This window comes from Parus major, chromosome 7 (genome assembly GCF_001522545.3).
Source record: "Parus major isolate Abel chromosome 7, Parus_major1.1, whole genome shotgun sequence".
Classification (NCBI taxonomy): domain Eukaryota; kingdom Metazoa; phylum Chordata; class Aves; order Passeriformes; family Paridae; genus Parus; species Parus major.
Genome location: NC_031776.1, coordinates 31,280,379 through 31,306,831, shown reverse-complemented (window position 1 = coordinate 31,306,831; position 26,453 = coordinate 31,280,379). Strand labels below are relative to the sequence as shown.

Below are 26,453 nucleotides of genomic sequence, written 5' to 3'. Positions count from 1 at the left end.
GAGGAAAATGTTTATACCTTAAGCAGAAAGGTATAAATCAAAATTATGTTAATAAAAACGATTGGTCTAAATTAAAGAATTGCTGCATCCAGCTACTGCTTAATCTCTGTGGACCTCTACCTACACAAAGCTCTTGGTAACAATTAATTTTGGCCAATCAGACCAATGCATCAGACACCCAAATCAAGGGAGCACCTGCTTCTCCTTCTGCTCCCTACAGCCTCTGCCCCATGGTCCTCAGGTGTGCCCCACCTCCACCTTTCCACCAGTTCTGGTGTTTGCCAAACTTTTCCAAGGTGTGATTCCTTGAGAAGTGACCCAGAACCATGAAGCTCTTTGGCTAGGGCAGATTCTGCTGGGCTGACAAGCTATGGGGGTGCACAGGACATTTATGGGAGCCCTGGGCAGCAGGAACAAAGCCCCAGGAGGAACAGCAGCAGCTGTACAGCTCTTTCTGCAGGGAAGGGTGACTTTCAGCTCTGCCCCAGTAGCTCCAGTATGGGCATTTCAACAGCACCAGCCCAACTCAAATAAAACAACCAGAAGGTGCAGATTAATGTTATTATCTAGTAACTGAAAGCCTGTAGATGAATCCTGAGATAAAAGGTGGACAACCTGACAAACATCTGTATTTGGAACAAATTAGTCCCTCCTGGGAAACTTTCGTTGAGGCAGAGGTGGGAAAAGGACTGGAGGAAAGTGCCCGAGGTGATAAAGGAGAAAAAAAACAAACAAAAGCAACACCACACAACCTTGAAAATCCTGACTTGGACAGCAAGGGAGGATTCCAGAAGGAGCAACAATTCTCCTGCCCACAAACAGAGCAGGCTGTGCTCATAGACGATCTAAGAGCCATAAGCCAGGGTCTGCAATTTTGCTGTCCCTAGTAACTAGTGCCTCAGTGGCCCAGGCTGCTAAAAATACTAGACCTGTAAAAATGTAGCAGCTGCTATTAAGACTGCCATTCATTTAACACAAAATTCAAAGCAGCTTTGTACAATTATCAGAAGTATAAACTGGAATTATGCAGAGGCAGCTGCTTCCTTTTTCCAGAAAAGTCAACACACTCCTGCTTTCTGCATGTCATCTTATGGCTAAAGCTTGAGATCCATTAAATGACCAACTAAGGAGCAAAGAGTCCTGACCTGCCTACTGAACTCTGATATTATGCAGGTCTGATCTTAATTAAAACAATTATTAGAAGCAAACAAATGAGAAGTTGGTCCACTTTTGAAGCATGAATCTAAAAGATTCCCTAGCCTTGTTTACTGGGAAATGCTATACAAGTGAATCCATGCTGCAATGATTTAAATATACTTAAATCAAAGATTTATGCCTTTCTTGACGATACTATTTACACAGATTTTGAAGTTCTACATTAATCAGTTAACTAAATGCTATTTGCTCCATTAGCATTAGAAGATACTTATTATTTGATTCAATTTACCAAGGTACTTAGTAATCAGATTTTCAAAGAGTATGATAAATCAGAATACAAAAGTATAATATGCAGTTATTCTACCTCTTCCAAAATTAATTAGGGACTGAATGCATCTCACTGTCTGTGCACATTATGTCCCACTAACAAGTGTAGACATAATTAAAAAATTAACTGGACAGAAATAAAACCAAACGCACCAGAAGCCATTTGCAGACTTTCTTGACAAAGTTTCCTCCAGCTTGGAAGCAAAAGGCCCCAACTGTGAACCCAATATAAGGCTGTCCCAGGTCTTGCTCTAATTCAACTTGCTGCAATTTTACAAAAGTGATCTGCTCTCCTATTTCCTGTCCTGCCCCTCAGTCAAAGGTGCTGCTCCAGCAGAGCACAGAATCTCACAAAAGCACAAATCCCTCCCTCTCTCCCTCCAGCTGGGCCCTGAGCTCGCAGGGACTGGCACAGCAGGCACCAGGGGACGGCTGGGCACCCGTGGGCACCACCACCCCACCTCCCCTCACTGGCTCAGCCTGGAGAGTACAAGGAAGGGTAGAGACAGCCTTAAAGCACCAGAACACACCTGTCAAATATCCATTCCAGACCAACACACACTTCAGTACATAGGGTGCTATTTGGACAACAATAACGCTGAACATCAGAAACAAAACCTGAAACTTGCCCCCAGTCTTCTTAAATACCTTCTTTTCTTTACTAGGACTTTTTGAATGCTACAAGGTCTCAAACACTATTAAGGAGCAATATAGTGCCCCTCTTTTTCACACTCAGGGCCCAAGATAGGACACTACCACTGATCATAAGACAGTTGACAGGCTTTTAAAGAGGACACCTTTCACAGGAATAGGCATGTGAGAAACCAAGGTGTATAATTAGCAACTATCCCTCCCCCTCCTTTTATATTTTAAATTCTGAGCAATACTCTAAGGCTCTTTAATCCTGCCTCACCTTCTTCTGTGAGTTCACCCCTGAATGCAATAGAAACACTGAGCTGACAGTGACAAAGAATAACAAGATAATTCCTTCAGGAATGTAGTTGCAGAAATGAGAATAAGATATTTAATGATAAACAAGACTAGCGCAGTCTCTTATTCTACATATTGATAGGAAACCGCAGTATTCAAATACCTGTGGAAATCTGTTAGTTTGTTGTCATGTGTTATCCATAAACTAAAAAAAATAAAACTTGAAATGTGCCCTGAAAAATCTCTGCCACTACCCAATGCTTCTTCAGAGTGCTCTGGTCCCCAGGAGGCTCAGCTGCTCCATTCCACACAAAGCACTGTCATTCTCCTCTTAGTTCCCTTCTTGCACTTCACTTTTGATACAAAAGTGATCAGAGGCAGGTAAATCAAAGGAAGTAAACACCTTTGGTTTTCCCCTGGAAAATGAAACAGTTCTCTGGATGTAGCTTCTGCTACAGTCGAATGTGACAAAGGGGTTCTTGTAAGATGCTTCCAGCTCACTATTAAATCTGGCTGACTACAGGCACTGTTCTTTTCACCATTCAGAAAAGAGGTTGGGCATATTAGGATGCTACCTAAGGGAAAAAAAATCCTACTGCAATCCTTGTTTTGACTAGAGGAGCTACCCAACATGAAGAACAATGAAAGGCCAAGTTGCAGGGTTTCTGATGAAATGACAGTTCCAGCATTGAACAATCTGTGGTGGATGAAAACCAGCCTGGCTAACATTCATACTGTTATTATAAAACACAGCTCTGTGGCTAGGCCACCCTCATTAAGGTAACAAAAATAACCTTAAATGGTTTATATACTATTTAAAGTTGTAGCTCTATTAGGATCTATTTTCACTTTTTTTTTTAGCTTTAGAGAGAGAAGAAAAAAAATAATTTCCCAGACAGACTTCAAAACAGTTCACTGAACACTGTTTTTTATATAATTGTCTCCTGGCAAGCATCTCCGCAGGGTAACATACGTTGGCAGACAAAAGCCATTTCAGCTTGAACACTATTAGAGCATTAACCTTTCCAAAATGCCATACCTCAGAGAGAGCAGGGCATTAGGTTAGTGGAAAATCCATCTGTTGAATGGCTAAGCCTCTCCTCCCCCAAAGAACACGCCTGTCCAAAGGCATGAGGAAAGAACTATTTAGAAATGCTTATGAAATACAGCATGACATATCTTTAGTTTTTGCTAGCATAGTTCTGTTGGCTTGGGAGGGGAAAAATGAATGCCCTTCTCACATGACATTGCTGTACCAGCAAAAGCTCTGTAGAAACAACTATGCTGACGAAGATTTTGTTAGCTTAGCTTTCATCATTCAGAGAAACCCAACTGACAGCAGAAAAACTCCTCCCAGCTCTTGGGCCGTCTCTAGGGCTGATATTCAGAAAATTCTGTGTCCATGTGCCCATACCAGCACCCTCCCACAATTTCCAGCCATTTTATCCTTTGAGCAAGCCCCAAACCTGCCCTTGCTATCTGCACCTTGTTCATATTGAATGGTCACCTATCATCTTTTTATCAGCTCCTTTTGACATGACATTTTTTGCACATTTTTTTTCTGCACAAATTTTTCACTCCCTTTTAACTGTATTCTTTAGAAAGCTTTCAACAATTCCAGGAAATGAACACTGTAACACAACACAAGTCTTCATCACCATATAATCTGTTAAATATTTATCTGTATGTATCTATCTAATACCTTTAAGTCATGAAGTCACACAGATCACAGGCCCAAACCCAAAGCATCTACCTGTTTTCAACTATCAAATAGCCGAAGTTGTCTTACTAAAAATGATCCTTAAAAACTGAAGAAGAATTATCTGTTATTACATCATTCTATGAAGCTTCATTTCTAGTATTAAGGCCTTTAAATGCAGTACGAACAACAACAATATGCTTTTTTTGTGTCAATTGGAAATCAATAGTTTGGGAAAAAAATAATTGGTTTTGTCTTTATGAGGCTGTCAGTGCTTGCTAAAGGTCAGAGATTTTATAGCACAATAAAGTATAAGTATAGTCTGAGCTGTTTACAGTTGCTTTAAAAGACTTTTAAATAAAAAAACTGGAAACTTGTTTTATATTACCCAACTGTAAACTAACCAAATGTATCTTCAAGGATCTTTTAAGCTCAGCATTGATTAATTTTGGTGTATTAGAAACAGTACAGAAGTAAGAGAACATAAATATTTTAAGTTCAGATGATGTAAAAAGATCATCTTGCTACTAAAAACACTCCATAGAAAAGACATAATATCAGATAAAGTCAAGCCATCTACAAGTCCCCAGATGATGCAGTAGCAAACTAAGACCTCAAAATAGTCAGATTGATTTTTCTTCCCCAGTTATTTTAAGTAAATGAACTGAAGCATTGCCTGTGACTATTTCCAGTGGAGATCGTCCAAACAGCAGCTTTCTTAAAAGACACAAATCTCCATTTCATTCAGAAAACAACCATCCACAACTGCACACAGCAGCTAACAATTTTCTGTACATAAATCAGGTTTAATTCTTAGATTCTAACAGCTAACTAACATCTTTCCATCATATTTCCATCAGTAATATGGAAAAGTGTCTCTAAAACTGACACAAATTTCAACAATGGATGGTAGGAACAGACTCCAGGAGTTACCTCATCTGTTGAGGGCCCTAAGACATTCAAGATTATGCAAAGGACTTAGTTTTCAGAAAAGTTAAGAAGCAAAAGTTCCAACTCTAACAGGCCCTTTCTTTCCATCTTATAACAAAAGTCACTAACTTGGTAAATTACCAAACCATTATGGTCTTTCTCTGTATAAAATAAAGACAAAAATCACCAAAGCAAACAAGAGAAACATGACAAAACTTTCCCTGGGGCACTATCAATGCTCTCACCCATGTCCTGTTGCTACAACTTCACAAATACCACATCACCACCCTAAACATAAACATCATCTGTCTGCTTCAAAATCTGGTGATTACAAACATCAGGTAAAAACAAGTCAGAGTTTCCAAACTGCCTACCCTACAAACCTGAATCCTCAAGCAGTTTATTTCTGCTTAATTTCTAACAAAACCACAGCAGGTCTAATGTCAGCAGTTCTGATAGTGCAGAAAATTGGTAAAAATTAAATTACTGATTTTATTCATGGAATCAAATATCAATTTAACAGCCATCCAGAATTACTTGTTATCTCAACAAAAAGACATTTGGTGTATAACACAAGACAGTTATCAACTGCATAGGAAAAAAAAAAAACATTTTCATGTACCCTACTATAAATACTGCTGCTGTTTAGGTTTGAAACCTATTTTTTTCAGTTCAAAACTTATCTTTATAAAAAAAAAAATCTTACTTGTAGTTCCTCGTTGGAATGGAGATAACAATAACACTTTAAAAAAAAAAACACTAAAAAAAATTTAGGCATCTCCCCCACTTCTGCCACCTTGGGAAATTCTTTTAGCAGAGATATTTTTAATGGTTTTCCAACTACAGCACAAATAAAACACCCAGTAAATAAACAATAGCAAGAATGCCATTTTTAAATAAAATATAAGAAAAAAATATTTTTCAAGTCAATGTTTAAAGAAGGAAGAGATTTAGGAACACTAATGATCTCTGCTAATTGAGCAGGCCTAGAATGGCTTTTGTGGGAAAAGGGAAACAAAACACAAACTGCAATTTGTCTCGAGACATTTTATTCTCCTCTCAGGCAGCGTTTCGATGCCCTGTTCCAAGACTCACATACCTGCGTGCTATCGGCATTTTGCTCCATTATTCAGCCTCCGGGGCGTGCTGTCCATCCCCCCCGGCCGGGGCTCAGCGTGTGCCCGTGGAGCGGCCGCCCGGCGCTGCGGCGGCGCTGCCCGAAGCCGCGGAGACAATGGGAAGCCACAGCTGGGAGCCGCGCTGGCACTGTCACTGTCACCCAGCTCCGCCACCCAGGGAGCTCCTCCTCAGCAATTCACAACCTCCCGAAGCTCTCCGGCTGCTAGAAAATGGCTGGACACATTTTAATCACTTTCTCCATTACCAATCAGACTACTCTAAAATTAAAAGTTTACGCCACACTGCAAGAATTTTGATGTGACAAAGAAGCAAGACAAAAACATTCGTACTGTAAAGATATTAATTTCCTCTCTAGACAGTTATATTTCTTCACTTTGGCATTGTGAACACAACACAAAAAGTCATCAGTAAGTTAGTCCTCAGTGCCAGCAGATAAACACGCTTGCCACTGGCAGAATGAATGCTATGATAATTCTCTGGACTGGCACATAACCACTATCAGAACCCAAATATGGAAGAAAAACGTCGTCTAAACAGAAGGGTAAAAACAAGCCAGTTATATGATAATTATCATACTTGCAAAAGCAGTGCCCAGACCAGCAGCCTGCAGTTTCACTGCTTGTGAGAAACCTCTATCCCTACCCAGCTGCAGCATCGCCCCGTGCTCAGCAGCACTGCTGCACACTGATAATCATAATCCCCTTCCTGGACTCTCCAGAGACCTCTCCGAGGCATCCTGCACACCAAGTTAGGCTGGAAGGAGAATGGGGCAGTATTTTTAATCTGCAGGCTCCAGAGAAGGGAATTACAATCTTGGGAGGCTGCAATTCCTGACAAAAAGGAGATCAGTATCCTATATATTTAAGTGACAAGATTAAAAAAGCATACACATATACAGACAGACTCATTCCTACAATGTAACAAGCATAGGAAATAAATCTAAACAACCACGGAAAGATTTAGACCTGTCACAGACTACAGCAGTCTCAGTACTAAAATATATTTTTTATAAATAAATAAACATATAAAAATATATAAATAAGCATATAAAAACATAATTTGATATTCAGACTGCTGCAGTTTGCAACAGATACTAATCTTTCTATGCTTGCTATTCCCCTCTTCTGCCACCTCTGTGCTCCATCTTTAAAGCTTCCACTCTTTCTGCCCACACATGGCAGTGTCACACACTCCACACATCTTGGCTGTCGTCCTTGAGCAACAACATCATATGGAGGGGGGAGAAAGTCAATCTTTCTGATTTAGCTGAAGACAGCAGTTGTTGGAATCCCTGCTTTTTTTCTCTGGTGCATTGAGTTCAGTGTAACTGCTGGCTATGCCCCTCCTCTAGACACCAGTTCCCTCCCCACCTCAGCACACACCCTCCACTGTCCCCGACGTCCCATCCCAAACTGGAGGAAAATACAAACAAAAAGCATGATTCTGGGATGCCATTGCTATTTTTGCAGAGGTTCCAGCTGGTCTGCAATGGGAGCATTATTCCTCAAAAAAAAGGCTTTCTAAGCAGCATGCTAGACAAGAAAATTACTTTTATTTTCCTAATTCCAAATAGGTGATCACCTATGTGCACAAGCCATTCCCTGCAGGGTCCAGACTCTGAATGCTGCCAAACAGAATAATTTTCAGTTTCTGAACACATTATACAGATTACATTAATGTCAGAATAATCTTTTAAGCAGTCTCCTCACACAACGCTAGGAAAATGTGTCTGCTGTGCATGTCTAGCTAGTGCTATAATCAGATTTTGTATTCACATACACCATAGCAGAGCACCTAGGAATGTTTTTATAATCACAAAGATCAGCAACAAGATGCAGCTAGCCCCAAACAGGAAATAAAGTAGTGCCCAAGGAGAAAGAACTGAGCAGTGAACTACTGTTATACTCTGCACTGCCCCTTGGAACATTTTTGTTAATTTTTCTAAAACTCACACATTATGAAAAGTGGGGGCTTCTGTAACTCCCATACTGGAGATTCATCCTACAGGAGAGGACAGACCGGTCTGGGTTTACTTTCTCATAGGCAAAACCTTTTTATTCCCTACACACATATACTGGTCTGCCTTAAGTGATGAAATAAAAACTGGAATACTGAATACCTGAAATGTTCCTTTATCAGAAATGTACTTTATAAATGCTCATCTGATGTGTGTTCAGCTCTATGGCTGCCTTAATACAAAGATTGTGCCATGTGCAAATGAACATAGGCATTACAGGTTAATGTATGTGAAACAGGATTGAATGAAATATCATAAAAAATGCTGTAATTTCCCCCTTAAATTAGTTAAGATACATAATTAATATGCTTAAGAGCAGTAAAACTTATAGCCTGGAAGAGGAGTTGGAGCACTCAGGGCTAATTTACAATTGCAACCCTGATGTGGCTGACGAAGTTAACTTAAAACATGTAAATTTTATCTCTATTATCAAACACACACAATTACATTTGCTGAAATACCATCTAACAGAATAGGCATCATAAGCTCAGAAACAGATGAGCAAATGAAAAGTTTAAATTCAATTTAAATTTCAAAGCCATACCACAGATCAAACATACAAGCCAGGTATTCAAGAGATAAACAAAAAGCAGTCTAGAAAGCCAAAAGAGAGAGACTTCTAGATATAAGAAAAAAGTGAAGATAATGCAACACCACCCCTTCAAAACCATTTTCCTGACAAAACAATACCCTCTGTCATAGTTGTACTTAAAACTGCAGTACGTAAATGATGGAAATAAATCTTTAATAATCTCATAACAAACTTTCACAACTTACTAAGAGGCAAAAGTGCACCATCAATTGCCTGTAAACCAGTGTCTGACTCAGAGTAGGAAAGACTAGACTGTCCTGAATGAAATTTTCTTTATAACTTGAAAAGTAGTACTGACACAAAGACAGAAATCCCAGCTGATAAAAAGGCTCTGCTACATGGGAAACACTCGGGAAGAAGATGTTCCTGGCTCTGCAATATCCAAGCACTTGAGGCACAAGGGCCCCATTACCCCAAAACAAATCCCAGCAAGACTTACAGGACTGAAAAGGCAGGACACAAACTCCTGGAGTTAGAACACTGACATGTTCTAACTAACAACAGCCTTTCCATTTAGAAGAAAGAAAAAGAGATGACAAAGAAAATTAGTTCTTTGAAGATTTTTAATAAACAAGATAAAAAGCAAACCTCTGGACCAACCAAAAGATATTTAAATAAGTTTGAGACACAAAAAGCTTAAAAATACTAGAATGGGATATTTCAACTACTTATCCCAATTCCAAAATGAAATTTGTCTATAAACCTAAAGGAAATAGGTTTATAGAAAAAGGAAATTTTCGTTATGTGAGAAAAGGAGACATTTACAGAGTTTGTCCCACCCACATTAATTCAACAGAAGCATCATGTGAAGCCATATTCTGACTACTCCAAGTTCCATCCATTGACTCATTTGAGTTTGTCTCTTCTGAATGCTAGTAATTCTTTAATATTTGATTGAACAAAAATATATTTATGTCTGCCCTTAGAGAAATTGTGTAACTCCAGACTGGTCATGAAGGCCTATTCTCTATTTAGTTCATATCATCTCCCTATAAAAACCTCTCACTTCCAAGAAAACAGAAACAAGCACTGCAATTTCATGCTTTTTGCACCATAAGCACAGTTTAGACAGCATAGTCATGAAGCTGAAATAAACATCTTTCTCTGGTCGTTTCATTTTTCTTCTAAGAAATAAAATATGCCCTGAGTCTTGTAAGTATAAATGAAACAATTTTACTGCTGTTTAGATACCAGTCACCATTTAGCCATGGTTACTCCATCATGACAAGGTGTTGTCCAAGTCTAAATACAGGAGATTTTAAGCTAAAATATATAAATAAATAATATATAAATATATAAAGCTTTAGCTTAATATAAACAATTCCCAAACACTGACTCTACAAAGCTAGTCTTAAAGACTAAATGCAATTACTTTTCAAATATGTTCTGGAGAATGGATACCAAATGAGCAAGTGTCTGTCTGGTGGGTCTGTTTATAGGGCTGATTGCTTGTCAGAGATTAACTTACTGTTAATTAAAAAGCCTAGAGTAACAGTGCAAAAGCAAGCTGAAAAAAAATATTTCTAGGATTCACAGAATTCAATATTAAAGATCTCTCTACAAGTACTCAATATATTAATCTATTGGAAAATACCAAATGTATCTCTGAATGTAAGTAAACTTCTGGTGTTAGCTGGAGTCAAAAATTCTAAGTAATTGAGTAAGAATATCACTCACATGACCAGATTCAAAAAGGAAAAAAACACCAGGAAAAGGAAAAAAACTGGCATCTCTCAAAGTTCCTAACAAGTGTGGGTGGGATGTTCTTGGGATGAGTTAAAGAAGTTGAGAGATATATTCTGTCCAATTCTTCACCTCTTGAACAAGGCAACTCTAATCTCCTGCTTACTGGAGGAGTGAGAACAACTTAGGAAAAAGCAAATTCTAGATGATCCTAGAGTATTGAGGTAGCCATTGATTCCATTAACTGTGGTCCATAAAGTAATACTTAGTGAAGCAAAAAACAACCCCCAAGCCACCAAACCTCTTCTTTTCCACTAGAAAGCACATCAGAACACATTTCAAAAACCTGTATTTCTGATTTTCTGTGTGCTACGTAATTGTGTTACACAAGAAAAGGAAAAGAATTGTTACCAATAGAAGCTCTGGCCTATCTCCATAATTTCAAATATGAACCACTCAGATTATATTCAACCACAGATTGATTTTTGACATCTAAAGAAAATATTGTTGCTTAATAAATGAAAACCAAAATATTGCTTCTGCAGTTAAAGCAAACAACTGAGTAATGGCTCATGCTAAACCAAGGAGTGAATATATTACAAAGCACGACTAAAGATCACTTACTTAGTTTTGTCAGATGTTTATCACTGTAATTTCTGTCCTTCCACCCCCAGTTGCTCCTACTACTAAGTATTCTCATTCACTCTTACTTCTAAAACCTGGGTGTATAACCCTTTCAAGAACCTTCCCCTTTTCACCAAAATCATACTTTGCTGCTAACAAAAATAAAAGAAGATTAAGTGATTTTAAGTTTAGTCTCAAGACAAAAAAATCATGCACACCTAATGAACACAGATGTCTAGTTTTGTATTAATATCTTGATACTAACTGATATCTCCTGAATTGCAGTTTAAATTCAGACTGTTCTAGACCTTCTGTTTTATACAGTCTCATCTAAATTCCAGGCATTAGATAAGCAGAAAATTAAGCTCCTCAGAGGTTGGAGTTTAAGGTCATCCTCACTATCTAAAAGCAAAAGCTGTAATAGCCTCTCACCTACATGAAGTTGTGTTTTGTTTTTTTAATGAAAAAGCAACTGCTTGAACACAAAATAATATCCCTGAAAAACTTCCTCCGAGCTTCTCCATAAGTGACCCAGTAAAGTGGATTGACAACATGGGCCAGGCATATGTAGGTCCCAACATGCTGAATAGCAATTCTTTAAAACCACAGATCTTAGAACCAACTTGTGCTGTTTCACTGGACAAATTTTTTTCCACTTTTCTTCCAATATTTTTTCCCCCCAGAAGAAAACCCGGTCCTCACAAGGTTTATGATATGCAAATACTCTTTTGAAACGTACTGATTTTGAAGCCACGTTGTCCAAAACCCATAAGCAATTTCTATGGATCTGTCACACTTAGCAGGGAAATGTTGAGGGGGTGTGAAATCAATTCCTTTTTTGGTACAGACACCATCAAGCAAATAAAAAAGCAAAGTGTTCTTCTGTTCCACCAAAAAATGACCAGTAGTTTTGTGAACATAAAAATGAGAATAGAGAACTGTAAGGACCTGTTTATACTAAACCAGGGTTATTTTCTGCAAAGGGACAGCAGAAACACAAGTTCCCAAATAATAAAGTCTACTCCCGGAATAACAAAAACCCAAACAATAAGACTTCACTCATGTTTACACAATTCCACGTTTGCATAGCACAACTTATGTTATCATTCCAAAATTCTAAACAATTAAGAGCATGGGAGCCAGGCTTCAGTGCCAGGTGCCTAAAAGCAAGAACAGAGGAGAGGAGACTTCAGCTGAAATCATGATAAGCAATTCAGTTGTAATCCCATATTTCAATTCCAATCCTCAAGTACCTCAGAGACAAAAGACTAAAGAACACTGGGTTAAACCAAGGGAGATGTGAGAGTCTAAACAAATCTGTATTTTTCAAATGAAGTTGGACTACAGCTCGCCAATTTACCAGAAGTCTTTATTCATCTCTGGAACTCTGAATGGGAAAATCAACAGGTCAAGCAAGAAGAGATAAGGCAGATTTTCTCAGAGCAGGTATGCCTTAAATTCCATTCACACAGGAGGGAATGAGAATAACTGCAGGGTTGAACCAAACAAGTGGCAGTGCAGCAGGGAAGCAGGATCTGAACACAAAGAGAGGGGAGCTTTTCCCTTGCTTCATGGCGAGAGAGAGGATTTGGAAGGAACAATATTTTTGATGTTTTTCAATTGATTTTTGTCTTGGGGAAAAATAAGATCCAGCTCATCAGTCTTCCCCCTCAATTTTGTTCTAAAAGGAAATCTGAGATAAATAAGTTCAGCCTAAAGCAGTGAGTGCTGCAGTTGAGACTTGTGTTAGCTGTGGCATTAGCACCTTCAAAGACTTTCTTAACACCATCTTACTCCTGCCCCAAACTTGGCTAATATCAACTTCATAAGCACAATCTTTTTAAATCCCAAAGTACTTAAGGTTAAACAAGCTCTGACTTTTAACGTAGAGTTCAACAGGGGGAAGAAGAAAGGAGGGAGAGAGGAGAGAGATGGGAGGAGAGGAGCTCCTAAGAACACTAGGAGTCAACATGTGATTTTTTACTTTCTTGCATATCTGTATAGCCAAGCATCTCCACTCAGATGATATAATGGCATCATCAGCTCCTAAAGGGACCTTAAACAAAATCAGCATCATATTTAATTACCTACGACTAGGTAGGGGGAAAAAAAAAAATTCAGTTAATGTTACATAAAAGGAAATCATTATTTTTTAAACAGTTAGGGCTGGGACCTGGAGTCATCACTTGAGATGCAGCATGCAATAATACAGATTGGATAGTGGGCTTTGCTAGATAAACAAAAGCATTTTCATAGATGCAACACTAATTTTCAGAATGTTGCTAGGGCAACAGCAGACTGTAACAAGAATTTCTGAATAATGAGCAGGTGGCAATATACAAAGATCTTCGATTCCTGACTGAATTATTTATATGTAATCCAGAACAGTGAGATTTTGAAAAGCAATAGCCTTATTCTAGCTCTACAAATGGAAATACTGCATACCTTATCTAGAATATTTATTAAAGTTCTAGACATTCATCTCTCTTTATTTTAATGTGCTATGTAAGACAAGATCACTAGTTTCACACCTCTAGCATAAAGAAGCAAAACCAGTTATTTCACATAAAATACACAATGTAAAAAAATAGTTTTTCTAATCCAAAGCTAAATCTAACTTTCTTCTCAAGATTCTCCTTATACAGATTCAACAATTCCAGAGGGAGAGGAACAAATCTTGGCAATTATGAAATAAGAACCAGACTAACAGAGAACTGGACATGCTTTATCCATCATGCACATCCATAGTAGGAGTCTGGCCAGATATAAAATGTTATGCGAGGGCAGTCTAGAGTCTATGTACTTGAAAAGCAATAGCAAGATTTAGCAAAACTTTCGTTAATTTAAAACTTTCTACGCAGCAAAGTCATTATATCACTAACCACTACTAAAAAATTCTGTCACCTGGTTTTCAAAGTTTCTGATTAGCTGGCCAGCTATATCATTATTCTTTTGCTGAATATGACAGAAAATAACTATTTTAACTTGCTTTAAGACTGAACTGTTTCTCCCTGTGAGTTCCCTGAGACGCTGTAATATATGCAAAAATCACAAACCTGGTCTGCCTCTGGGGCTTTTTATCACAGATGTCTATTTTAAATATCAATAAAACAGTAAGATTTGTAGTTATTTTCAGTAAAGTTCCCAGTTTTCAGGGATTAACAGAGTCTTGAGATATAAATTCACATGCCCCAAGACAACTGTATAAGAATGTTCATAAATAAATTGCAGAGCTCTTCTGAAAGTAGCTGACATTATCAGAAAAACCTTCCAAAACACAGTAAAAGATGGAAAAGCTAATACTTTGATATAATTTTGATAAATACTCTTAATTGTCCATGAAACCCCTTACAAGAAAGACATTGGTGTGCATCCAGAGAAGGAACAGAGCTGGGAAGGGTCTGGAGCACAAGTCATGTGAGCAGTGGCTGAGAAAGCTGGGGGTGTTTAGAGAAGGTGAGGCTCGGGAGAGGCCCTGTCACCCTCTAACTCCCAAACAGAAAGCTCTGGCACAGTGCGGGTCAGTCTCTTCTCCCAAGTAACAAGCAACAGGACAAAAGGAAATGGACTCAAGCTGCTGGGGAGGTTTAGGATGGATATTAGGAAAAATTTCTTCATGGAAAGCATCAAACACTTGGAACGGGCTTCCTGAGGAAGTGGTAGAGTCACCATCTCTGGAGGGATTTCAAAGATGTGCAGATGTGGCACTTGGGGCCATGATGTGTGCTTGGCAGTGCTGAGGGAAGGACTAGACTCCATGATCTTAGAGGTCTTTCCCAACCTAAATGATTCCATGATTCTGTTATTTACTGTATGCAACTATTTCAGTTTACCTGACTTGCAATTAATGTGCATTGATGACAAGGCCTAGAACAAGTTGCATGTTAAATTGTGCTGTCATCATGTGTGACAGCTGTACAGACCTAAACACCCCACAGACACCTAGAATAAGGTTTTAAACTAAGTTCATCCAGTGAAATCTCACAGTTTGATACCTGGTCAAGTTTTATCAGCGAAGTCTTCCGTGTCAACAAAGCTTCTTGAATGAGGCTATAGCTAAAGCAATTCCAGGAGAATATCCAGTAGAGACAGTAAAACTCACAGAAGATTAAAGTATTGGACTCTTACAGCTGGTCTTCCTGCATTGTTTATAAATGAGCTTGTGTCCTCTCCAGCAGCTTCATTCTAAAGGTTTAACAACCAGTGCTTAGCAGTTCCCTGCATTGCAGTTGAATCCTGTAAATTCCTTTGTTCCACTTTCTGGTCAGAGGGAGGTAAGAACACAATTGCCTCACTAATACAATGCCTCATGGAACAGCTGCTTAAGCATCATCTTAGACCTCAAAACTGAGGATCCTGGCAACAAGGCAAAGTCAAGCAAAATTAACACCTTATTACTTTCTTATGGACACTTCTGAAAGTACATAATCATCTCATATTAGCAACTTAATTACCTGCACCCAGACAAAAGGGAGACAGAGAACTGATTCCTCCTGTACCCAACTAAAAAAACCAGGCAGCATCGCATTCTGCCACCATGGAACTCCTGCATTGCAAAGGTATTTCATCCTCTTAAGCAGCAGGGTGGTCAGTGAAGCATGCAATGCTAGCATTTACACTAAGTACCAATTTTTGTGATGGCACAGGCTCCTTTCTCATGGCATGATCACTGAAACAAGAAACTTACCTGAACCAAACACTGTATCTCTCCTTGGAGGGGACAGGGGAAGGAAAACCTAACTTAATGAAGATTTGTTTTACAGTATGATGGATCTCATCATAGGACACATACTGCAACCACTGTGTTTATATTCTGAAGGCTTTTTGTACCTCAAAGTTTAGATGAGAAACTAATGCAGTGCATTAGAACTTAGTAATTTTCATTGAGGAATTTTCTTGAAAGTTGGTTTTTGGGCAAGTATTAGGACACGAGGAAATTAAAATATAAGCACGATTGTTTTTTTAAAAAATACTTCAAAGGTTACATGTTCGAGCCAGTGCAAATTTCACAGGAGAAAAAATACCCTCAAAATGCAAATTCCAAATGCACTATTCCCAAGCTGAACACAGGCACTAACATCCAATTCTGGGAGCAAAGAGGTTTTGAAAGCTTAAAAGAACAGGAAAGAAAATCTTTCTGGAGATCAGATTGTTCACATTTGGAGGGTGTTCGTTTACAACCTGCATTATGCCTAACATATTCTGGAAGTGTGAGCAGACCAGAAGGTCAGGGCTACATCCATTCTCTGTGGGACCAAAGATAGGGTAAAGAAAGGAAATGGTTTAAAGAGACAGCAATTTTAATACTGCTCTACTACTGAACAAATCAATTCCAAAGAATCTTATTCATGTAGTCAGAATATTTAAGCAAAGGATTATTAATAATTAATAGAATATCTATTAATAATTATTAGAATCCTGCTTTTCTCTGACCAAAAGGCTTTGCTTTACAGGCAATTCAGGACAGGGACTTTGACATAGTCTTAGACTACAGCAATCCAGCAATTGAGGATAATCAGGCTGTCCTTGACGTATGATTTCCTTATAAAGATATACAACACACAGTTTTATTAGAATCTATTGACATGTTTTAATGTATATTATGTAGCATTTAACAACGTTATGTGTGTATAGAATCATCTGTGAAATACCAATGGAACTTGCTCTCCCTAAGGCACAGGGAAAAGAAGCTGAGAAGGGAAGAAAGCCCTTTAATAAGAATAACCACAAATTTAGCTGGAAGAATAAATGCAGAGGAAGGAAAAAGAAAAAAACCCAGAACAACCAAACAACACCTCAAAAACAGACAAAACCAAAAATAAAATCCACTCCAAAATACACTGACCAACCAAAAGGTAAGCCTTGGAAGTCAGAAACAAGTTCCAGCCCGAGTCAGAACTTTCTAACAAAAGATTCATTATCCATATAAACAGAAAAAGAACAAATACACCAAACCTCACTACAGCACATCTGAAACTGAATTTGAAAGAGCACATTAAAAGAAAAAATAAGATTCAGAAAGTAAGTGCCATACCCACTAACTACAGAAAATTAGAAGCCACTTATCAGATCACAAGTCCCAAAGAAGAGATTTTTTTCAACAGTACAACATACATGATAGTATAATTTGGTGTTGGAGCAAAAAGCACAGACCTAAATATAAGGAAAAAATAACTGCATGCCTGACTTCGAAACAAATTTTAAAGGAAAGAATGAATTAAAGGCACAAAAGTAATTGGAAAAAAGAAAAACATTGTAGCAGATTGTTCCAAACAGCTCTATTTAATAAAGTAATAGTTCTACAAAAAATAAATGGAGGAGGCCTAATCTATTTAAATTACATGTAGTATTATAGAGAAAACTGATAAAGCAGAGACAATGAAGATTATGAAAATTCAAATTTTGAAGATGTAACTACTATTCAATTTATTCTCAGAAAAGCCACAGAAGTGCCATTCTAATAAAGTCCTGGTAAGGCCTTATATAGAAAATGGTATTTGCACTGATAAAAACTTATATGGAAAACTTAATTTCATGTGGCTTCAGTAGATAACAGATGGGTAAAAGAGCTACTTAATCTAGAGGAAAACTTTGCCACAAACCCATGTGTCTAAGTTTTCTACAGTCAGCCAGGCTGGAGGCCAGTAGATATCAGAACCAGATTTTACAACTGCTGTTCAGCATGCAAGAAGATAAGTAGCAATTTAATTAACATTAAGATTAAGTTTGACACAGTTATAAAAGCTTTATTTCCTGTAAGAAGAAGGGACTGGACTAAATGACCCAAAGTCTCTCCTTTCAGTCTTCAGGCACATTCAAGCAGTGCACAGCGCAATGAGTTCTATCCTTTCCACAAACATTCCATTATTTTACTGATAATTACTGCTATTTAATACCAAGGTACCTGGGTGGCTTAGATTCAGTGGGAAACAACTGGACTATTTTTTTTTCATCAGACTTTACTTTCAAAAGCCTGTTAAGAAGCCTTCTTAGGATGAAGAATTTTTCCTTAAAATTGAAAGGAACTGGAAAAAGTCCACTTGCTTGTACTTTATTCCTAAAGGTTTCAAATAATTTTAAATCAATTTTATGTCCTCCCATGTTTTATATGGGAGTCTGTATTATAACAAACATATGTGAGAATCCATCTTCCTTACAGAAGCCACACCTACACCTAACCTATATATACCAAACATAGTTCAAAAGTTTTAGAGTCACTGCCACTATAACCAGGTAACTGCAGCATGTGCGGACATGAATAAAATAAGGACACAGAAAACAACTCCTGATACTGCAAACAGCAGAGTCCCAAGGTTAATAAGTTATGAGCAGGATTAGCTCTGAGCCTGTTCACGTCATGCACCAGGACCTTCTTACTGTTCATATCAAGAGCAGTCAGTTCATCATACGCTCACCCCCAGCCTGGGCAGGTGTGACAGAGACCTGCAGGACACTCTGCTGCCTTTCTGGAGCATGCAGACAAAATACTTAGATGCACCACAAAGAACCCCATCAGATCCCTGTGATCTCAGTCAAGCCAGATCTCAGTCAAGCCACACACACACGCTTTAGAACCGTCAGCACTGATCTAAACCACGCCCGAATTCACACATTGTCTGACCAAAGCTGAAAAAGCTCCTCAAGCTCTCCCATCCCCAATTATTCCACATGGTAAAAATGGGCTAAACAGTCTCTTGCTTAAAAGTAGTCTATATTTCACTGCATACTGGAAAACAGGACAAGAACAAGAGACACTGAAAGAATACTTACACATCTATTTTTCTTGATCTTTATGGAACATTACTATTTTAAGCCTTCACACTGCTATGGACCAAGGGAGACAGACACAAACAGTTTTTAACACTATCCACTATTTCAACAGAAAAGGCCAGATAAAAAGCTGATTTTGATCTGAGCTGGGACAGCTTCCACCAGTATTTTGATATGCAGCTCTTAATAAGGACTACTGCTCTTTGTGCTTTTCAAATCAAACTTTACAGTTTCAGGAAATACAAGACTATGTAGCAATAGCATGTCATCATGGTCAATGATGAACAGCCAACTGTTGGAATATCATACATTGCATTAACTGAGTTAGCCCAGTAACACCATTTATTCTTTTCATATAACTGCTTTAAGAATTTAGTCTAATGGTACCATTTGAAGCTCAGAAATCTTCTTCAAAACATGGTATTATTTATTCTTCTGCATTTAATTAATTACTATATAAGCTAACTCTGGACTCAGTTGCTTCTCCCAGTAACAAGAATGTCCACATAAAAACAGGTGTTCCTCTCCAGAAGCCAATATTTGAAACCAGAGGGAAACAAAACATCCCCACATGAAGTATTAACATAATATTTTTATAAGTTAACACAGTAGTGTGTGTGAAAAATTCATATCCTTTTATGAGACCACAAGTCTAACCAGACTGCAGTAGCATTCCTACAGCTTCCAAGTAGTGGGAGTCCTTTTCCTCCTCCAATCCCCACCACAAGAACGGCATCTCAGAGCAATACTGGCACTGCTTTGTGGTACAGCTTTAAACCCTTGAAAGAGCAGTTTATTTTTCCATGACAATAATGCAATGTGCAACCAAATACACAGCTAGAAGCCTTTTTAGAAATTAAGTGCAATGAAAATACATTAAAGATCACTTTGATGTGCTTAAAACAAAGAAGAAACCACAATACTTAAACTAAGAGACTAATAACTTGTCATCTTCATTACACGTAAAAATTAAGGACTCATTACAGTCAATTCTAACGGTAAATTACTATCAGCAGATGCTGAGAATCTAATTGTCATTTTAGCAGTTTCTGCCACTAAAGTATATCACTACCACAAGACAATTGTTCAGTTTCTCTTCGCTTTCCCTTGGAAAGCCATTAGGCAAAAGTTCTTGATCAGACATCATCTGAATTCCCAAAGGGAAGGATAAGGACCCATCAACTAAAAAAAGGCAAACCAGGTTTTATTTGAGTCTAAGTTCTGCCGAGGTGTGTAGCTTTGCTAACCAATCCAGCTACATGTGGGGAAGACAAGAACGGGTAAAGGCTCAGTTCTTGCTTTAAGTTATGGAATAGATTTAAGGAATTACAAAAGAAAGAATTAGAAAAGAAAAAAGAATTAGAAAGACTCTAATACTCTTTTTAAACACCTACAGTGCACATTGAACCTGAAATGGAGCTCTTCCTCCAAAATATCGAGGGATTAACAATACTTTAAAGGAAAAAGGCTTTTTTCTGTACCATCTATTGAAATGCTTCAAATCATGCTGTGATAACATGGACAAGAGTTCCCCACAAACTGATTTCCTCATTTTGCTACTGCCTCATTTGGGTACAAAAACCGAACATTTGACCTAAGCTTGGAATTCTCCAATACCTCTTAAAATTCCTGCCATATCTCCACAAGAACATACCAAATTCTTCCAAGTTCACTTCGAACATGAAAACAGATGGAAATCTGCCTGTGGATCCATCACTGGTCAATGATGCAACTGCTTCCAGCTTCTCAGCACCAGCAGGTGGTTTTGATGCCCAGAGCTCTGACAGGAGAAAGGACTGTGAGAACACTCCTCAATCTGCTGTTGGCAGAAGCACTCAAATTAGTTCAAACTTCACTCACCAGCTGCACACCAACAGCCTTTTCCAGAGTCAGCTGCACTAAAGAAGTCACTGATCTCACTTCCAGTCACCATTTTCTCCATCTGCCAGTTAAACTGCTCCTCCAAGTCTCCTAATAGATGCTTCAATATGATAGAATAAGAGACCTACATCTTACACAGACAGAAGTTGGGAAAGTCCTCCCAGTAACAGCTCATTAAACAGAGCAGAGGAGGAGGTGGCAGAGGGCAGGAACAAAAAACCAAGGATATGGCACCACGATGGCCTCTTTCACAGCAGCAGGTATTGCAAGGACTGCATCTATTTATGTCTTGCTTCACTTAACATAAATTAAAATGTTTTAGCTGGATACCTACAGCAGCCTATCACACTTCACTTGGCTGGGAACAATTCTTACAATGATTTCAGTAGGTTAAGAGCTCACTAACTATACAAAACATTTTCTAGAAAAGTACAAAACTCGGGACTGGATTTTTGATAAACCAAATCCAGCGATGATATCTTCTATTTTGATGCCTTTTAGAGGTTATTTTTTGACTCAGAAATGCAAGTTATCCAAAACCATGCTTTCAAAAAGACAGAGCAACTCTGCTATGCTATGTAGTCACAGCTTTAAAGATATTTATGACATTTGCCCTGACAAGCTTCAGCCTTCAAACCACTCCATACACAACTGGACAAAGATCTTTCATACACTGCAGTACACTGCAGTTAGTTTTTGCTAACAAAACTAAGGAATGGACAGAAAAGTTTAGAGTGCTAAATAAAGGACAAAATTTCATTTTATACACAAACTTAAGTTACAGATTAAAGAACAAAAAGAACAGATGTTGGGAAGGAGAATAAAGAACAAAAATTCAGCAGCAGATGAAAAAAGACAGGTGAACAATGTAGAATTGCTTTTGCAAAAACTAATGTCTGCTCAGAGGTAATGCCCCATTTCCTTACAGAGATCCAATATAAGCAGTAGAAAAGAAGCCCTGGAATAAGCATCCCACAGCCATCTCAAATCTACACTTTGCTTCAGCAGTCTGGATCCAAATATACAATAACCAAATATTCTTAGAAACGTAATTGTATAGATTGGAGAAAAGTGCATATCAAAAAATGACACATTGACAGGATTCTCATAATACATACATTAAACTGCAGGAGACTAGTTTAGGCACAAGAGGTAGCAGTGCAAGCTGTTCTGTAATTAAGGCTGCTGCCCTTCATAAATCTGTTTCCAGACATTATTTCCTCTAAAACATTCCTTCACCAAGTTATGAAACCAAAATAAGATTATAGGCAGGCCTAAAGTGCCATTTTCCCAACAATATTTAATCATAATCTGTTGCTGACTTACCACCTCACAGAAAGAGAGCTTTCCAACACCACTCTCCAAAATCTCCTAGCATTGTTATAAAGCACATTCGTCTACCACCTCAAAGAAAAGTCAAGGAGGATACACCAAGAACCACATAACCACACCTTTAGAGCTCCCATTGAGCCAGACTATCCATCTCATTAAGGAAGTCACATTGATTCTTCTTGCCTAAAAGAATAGGGTGTGAATGACCTTATTATTCAGGTCTTGCACTGCCAAACTACTCCTCTTTCCATCACTAAAAGGCTCAATGTGGAATGCAGCGTTTAACAAAAACCTCTGGGTCATTTCTAGCTGGCCATTCCTAGGTGGGATGGACACAGGAAAACTGCCACTAAAAGCCCCACTGGGCTCAACAACACCTTTGCAGTCCTTGAGCCCAGTGATGCCAGGATTACGGGAAATTCTCCCACTCCAATCGAAAGCTCCTTAGCTGTCACACCCATGAATTACAGCACTTTGTATGAACTGGCTACTGCTTAACTTTCTTCGTATCTTTGAAATAAGAATTCGAGCATCGCTGAAAAATTTCAGATGCGTATTACTTCAATTAATCAGGAAATCCAATGTGGTTCATATTTTTATCCAGGTAGTAAAAGTTATAGCATAGAGTTGTCTAGTTCACCATGCTGCCGATATATTTAAAATATTTTTATAAAATGGACTGTATGCCACATTATAGCCAATTCAAAGTTTACATTGCTCCATTACCTGACAACTTACTCTCAGAGAACAAGGTGTCAAGGCCGATTTTCCCCAAAGTGTCCAAAAAATGCAACTGTATCAGTTACTTTTAAAAGCCTGGAATACAACACCTTGAAACTTTAAACACATAAAGATATTTAAAAAGATGAGGGTCTACATCTCTCAGTCAAGTTAACTCTGGGGAGAAGCAGATTTGTCAAAGTGGCGATACAAAGACATGAAGTCGAATTAACACTGGCCACTGTAGCAAACTGACAGCACCTTTTAACTGAGTAAACCCCAAACCGGTGGCATTTGTGTTCTACGCAGAGCTGAGCCTAGAGCACTTGACCTAAACCATTCAGCTGGTTTAAAGCAGTTTCATGGACAGACTTTAAGCCAGCAATACGAAATAAAGACTATGGTGTAAGACACATATATTGAAAGAGGAGAAGAAATGAAAGCAAAAAACTTAATCTAAGTTAAAAGAAGAAAAAAAAGGCAGAGGCAGAATTGTGTTTAAGATGAGAAAGAGCAAAGTAGTAGTGCCAGTCTCCTCAGCTTTTCCTTTATTCCTCTTAAAATACAAAATTAAAATACAGACAACCACTGCAGCAGATTTAGTGACTGACCCTTCCCAAATCTTTAACAAATATCTTCTGAAGAACTGATAACAAACCCAGAACACTGCACACCCCTCAAAATTACTGATATTTAATCAAACCTGGTTTTACTCATGAGAAAATTACTACTTGATCTTGATAGCAATTTACAGTTTTCTAAAACAGTGGCCAAGCAGTGCAGTTTCAAGTAAAGTACCACATTTTTGATCTTCCAAGATTTAAATAGACACAAGTTTTAACATATTTTTTTGCCATTGGGACTTCAGTAAATTGAGGAGTACAAGCAATAAGTTTCTTAATTTTTACAAAATACTCAAACGCTTGACATCACAGTACTTACTGTAAAACAAAGGCTTAATATCAGCTGCATGCCAAGCCAATGGAAGACTGTCAAAGAAAATGTGTTTCCATTGCCACTTCTTTCTCCTGAATAGCAGACTATTTGAACAAAACAGTTTGGAAAATAATCAGAACTTCATTTTTCCTTTCAATTCGACAGTAAATAGTTCACTTCTTAGTAAATAAATATTCCTAATCTAACATTCACATGACATACTGCCCTGTAAAATTGCTGCTTAATATTCAGCCAAAAACATGTCTCAAATACATTACTCCTTGTGGAAGACAAGTCAGGAGAAAGCAACCTCATTAAAAACTGCAGGTTAATACCTCAGTGAAAAAAGGCCAGTGTCAGACACTTGCAAAAGAAAAAAACCCAACACGTTCCCTATTCTGCTTTGGGCACACAAGATCTCTTCGGTTCCAGGTCAATGAGAAAGGGGCATCAAAATTTAAAATTAAGACTATTAGCAAAACCACTCCAAGATAACAAATACTGTGGTAGATTGTACTATGTGGCAATGCACCCTAAGCATAGTGGGCACCACTCTTTTTGGTTTTTCTTCCATCACCCTCCTAATCCAGCTTTCTATGGACATCACACAGATCCACCAACATGTAGGATGTGCAAATCTCCTCACGTGAATTATCTGAATAATTCTTAGATCCCATGTAAGAAACAGCTATTCCTCACTTCTTTTTCTTTCTCGTTCCATCTTCCTCATAAAGTGAAACCCTTCTTCGGTGCTGAAAACTCATTTTAAAACGTTTTTAAAAGAGATGGTAAAAACCAGGCTGTGACGTAGCTTGCTTTCGAGTCTACTTACACTTTATACTAAAATACGACAGATATACCCACATACAAAATTATCCAACATGCGGCAGAAATTTTAAGAAAATTAAAACATAATAGATGAACAGCCTGTGTCCCACTCCGGCCAGCCCTGGCTATATTAGGGAAGGGGAAGGGCCGGGCTCGCCCCGCCGGACCGCGACCCCCGAGCGGGCTGCACCCACCGGCCCCGCGGCCGCGCCCCCCCCCCCTCAGCGCTGCCCCCGCTCTGCGCACTGCGGGCGCGGCCCCCCCTCCTCCCTCAGCGCACTGCGACCCCCGCCCGCGGGAGTGCCTTTCCCGGCGGCATCTCGGGCTCCTCACCGGGGCGGAGCGCTCCTTCCCGGGTTCCTACCCGGGCTCCTTCCCGGGACACCGCGACCGGCGGGTCGCGGCTCCTCACACACGAGGGGCGCCGAACCCAGCGCCGAGCGCCGCCCGGGTTCCTCCTGCTGCTGCCGCGGCGGGGAGAGAGGCCCCGCCCCCCGACCTGCCGCCACCAATGGCTGCGTGGAGCGCTAATGATGGACGGCCGCGCGGACCAATAAACGTAGCGGCTCCCTCCCCCCGGAGCTGCCGCGGAGTGGTGCCGCTCGGCGCTTACGCGAAGCAGAGCCCGCCCGGAAGGCGATGGCCAATGGGAGGGCACGATCGCCTTGACAGACAGCCGTGACCACCAGTAAGCGCGGCGCACCGGTACCGCAAGGCCCGCCCCCTGCGTGCAGTCCATGGCCGCGGGCAGACGGAGCGATCCCGCGGTTGTAGCAGCGCGGGGTCTTAGCGACCTCCGCTCCCTGCCCCGGCCACTTTCCCTTCAGCCACGCCTGGGCCGCTCCCTGCTTCCCGGCGTGTGGTGTACTCTGAGCAGCAGTTCCTCGGTCCCCCTGGGTGCCCTCACTAGTGCTCCTGCAGCCGCACGGCGCCCGCACCCTGGCGGGGCAGCCTGGGAGCTGTAGTCGGGGCTTGCCCCCGCAACCTCTCGCCCTCCCGGCCCCTCTCCCCGGCTTTCACCGCTCCTCCCAACCCCGAGAGTAGGCGGCATTGTCCCGTTCAGCCCGGCCCTTAGCGGCATCCTCGCCTTCCTCCGTTCCTAGCCCCGTTTACCCCTTCCCGCCCCTCCGGCTCCCTCAGCCCGCACGCTCCAGCGGATCAGGGACCGGCACGAGGCACGGCCGGGCGGGAAGATGATTTTTAACTTGCTCCTGGTGAAGCGGGGCCAGGGGCGAGAGGGACGGGGAAGACAGAAAAAAATAAGGAAAAAGCGGTCCCGGGGCCCAAAAGCGCTTCCCGTCCGTGACCCCTGGTCATGCGTCACTTCCCGGCGGCCGTTCGAGCGCGGAGCCCGCGGCCGTGAGGGGGTGCCCGAGGTGGGATGCGCTCGGGGTCGGTCGCCAGCTGGGGACCAGCTGCCAGGTGACTGCTGTTTGTTCCCAAACCGTGTTTGTGACAGGTTTCACTTCTTGCGGTTGCTCCTGCTGGCTCTTCGCATCGTGCGCTCGGGTACTTCTGCGATTGCAGCTGCAGGGACTTGCGTAAGTAAAATAAAAAACTTGCCCTCAGGCAGGTACTGAGGTGTACGCTTCCCTCCAGCAAGGTACAGCGGCCTGTGTAAAAACTGTTCTGTGCTGAAAAACTGTGTGATGTCCTTTTTTCTGTCTGATTGCTTTCTCTTGTAATGTTCTTTAAAATGCTGGGTTCTGATGGGTAGATTTTTCAATTCTTTATTATCCCACTGGTGGCTCCTCAGAGCAAGAAAGACTAGGAGCTATTGGAGAGGGTCCAGCAGAGATTACAAAAGCGATGAGGGATGTGGAGCATCCCTCTTAAGAGAAGAAATTGAGAAAGCTGGGCTTGTTTAGTTTGGAGAAGACTCAAAG

At 40.0% G+C, this 26,453-nt stretch overlaps 2 protein-coding genes across 19 annotated transcripts in view; one reads left to right on the top strand and one right to left on the bottom strand.

Annotated features, from left to right (window-relative positions):
• Positions 1–25,049, bottom strand: part of R3HDM1 (R3H domain containing 1) — an 82,310-nt gene extending 57,261 nt beyond the window's left edge. For 5 of the 18 annotated variants that reach the window (XM_015634606.2, XM_015634611.2, XM_015634616.2 and 2 more), the window contains exon 1: positions 24,901–25,047. The gene's annotated coding sequence lies outside the window, so the exon portion shown is untranslated. Of the gene's footprint in view, positions 1–6,143; positions 6,738–20,524; positions 20,651–20,730; positions 20,840–23,745; positions 23,844–24,900 lie in introns of those variants that run through there. The other 13 variants (XM_015634614.2, XM_015634620.2, XM_015634619.2 and 10 more) reach the window with 8 other exon arrangements.
• A 297-nt stretch (positions 25,050–25,346) lies between these two features.
• Positions 25,347–26,453, top strand: part of ZRANB3 (zinc finger RANBP2-type containing 3) — a 41,843-nt gene continuing 40,736 nt past the window's right edge. The window contains exon 1 of the mRNA XM_015634748.3: positions 25,347–26,108. The gene's annotated coding sequence lies outside the window, so the exon portion shown is untranslated. The remainder of the gene's footprint in view (positions 26,109–26,453) is intronic.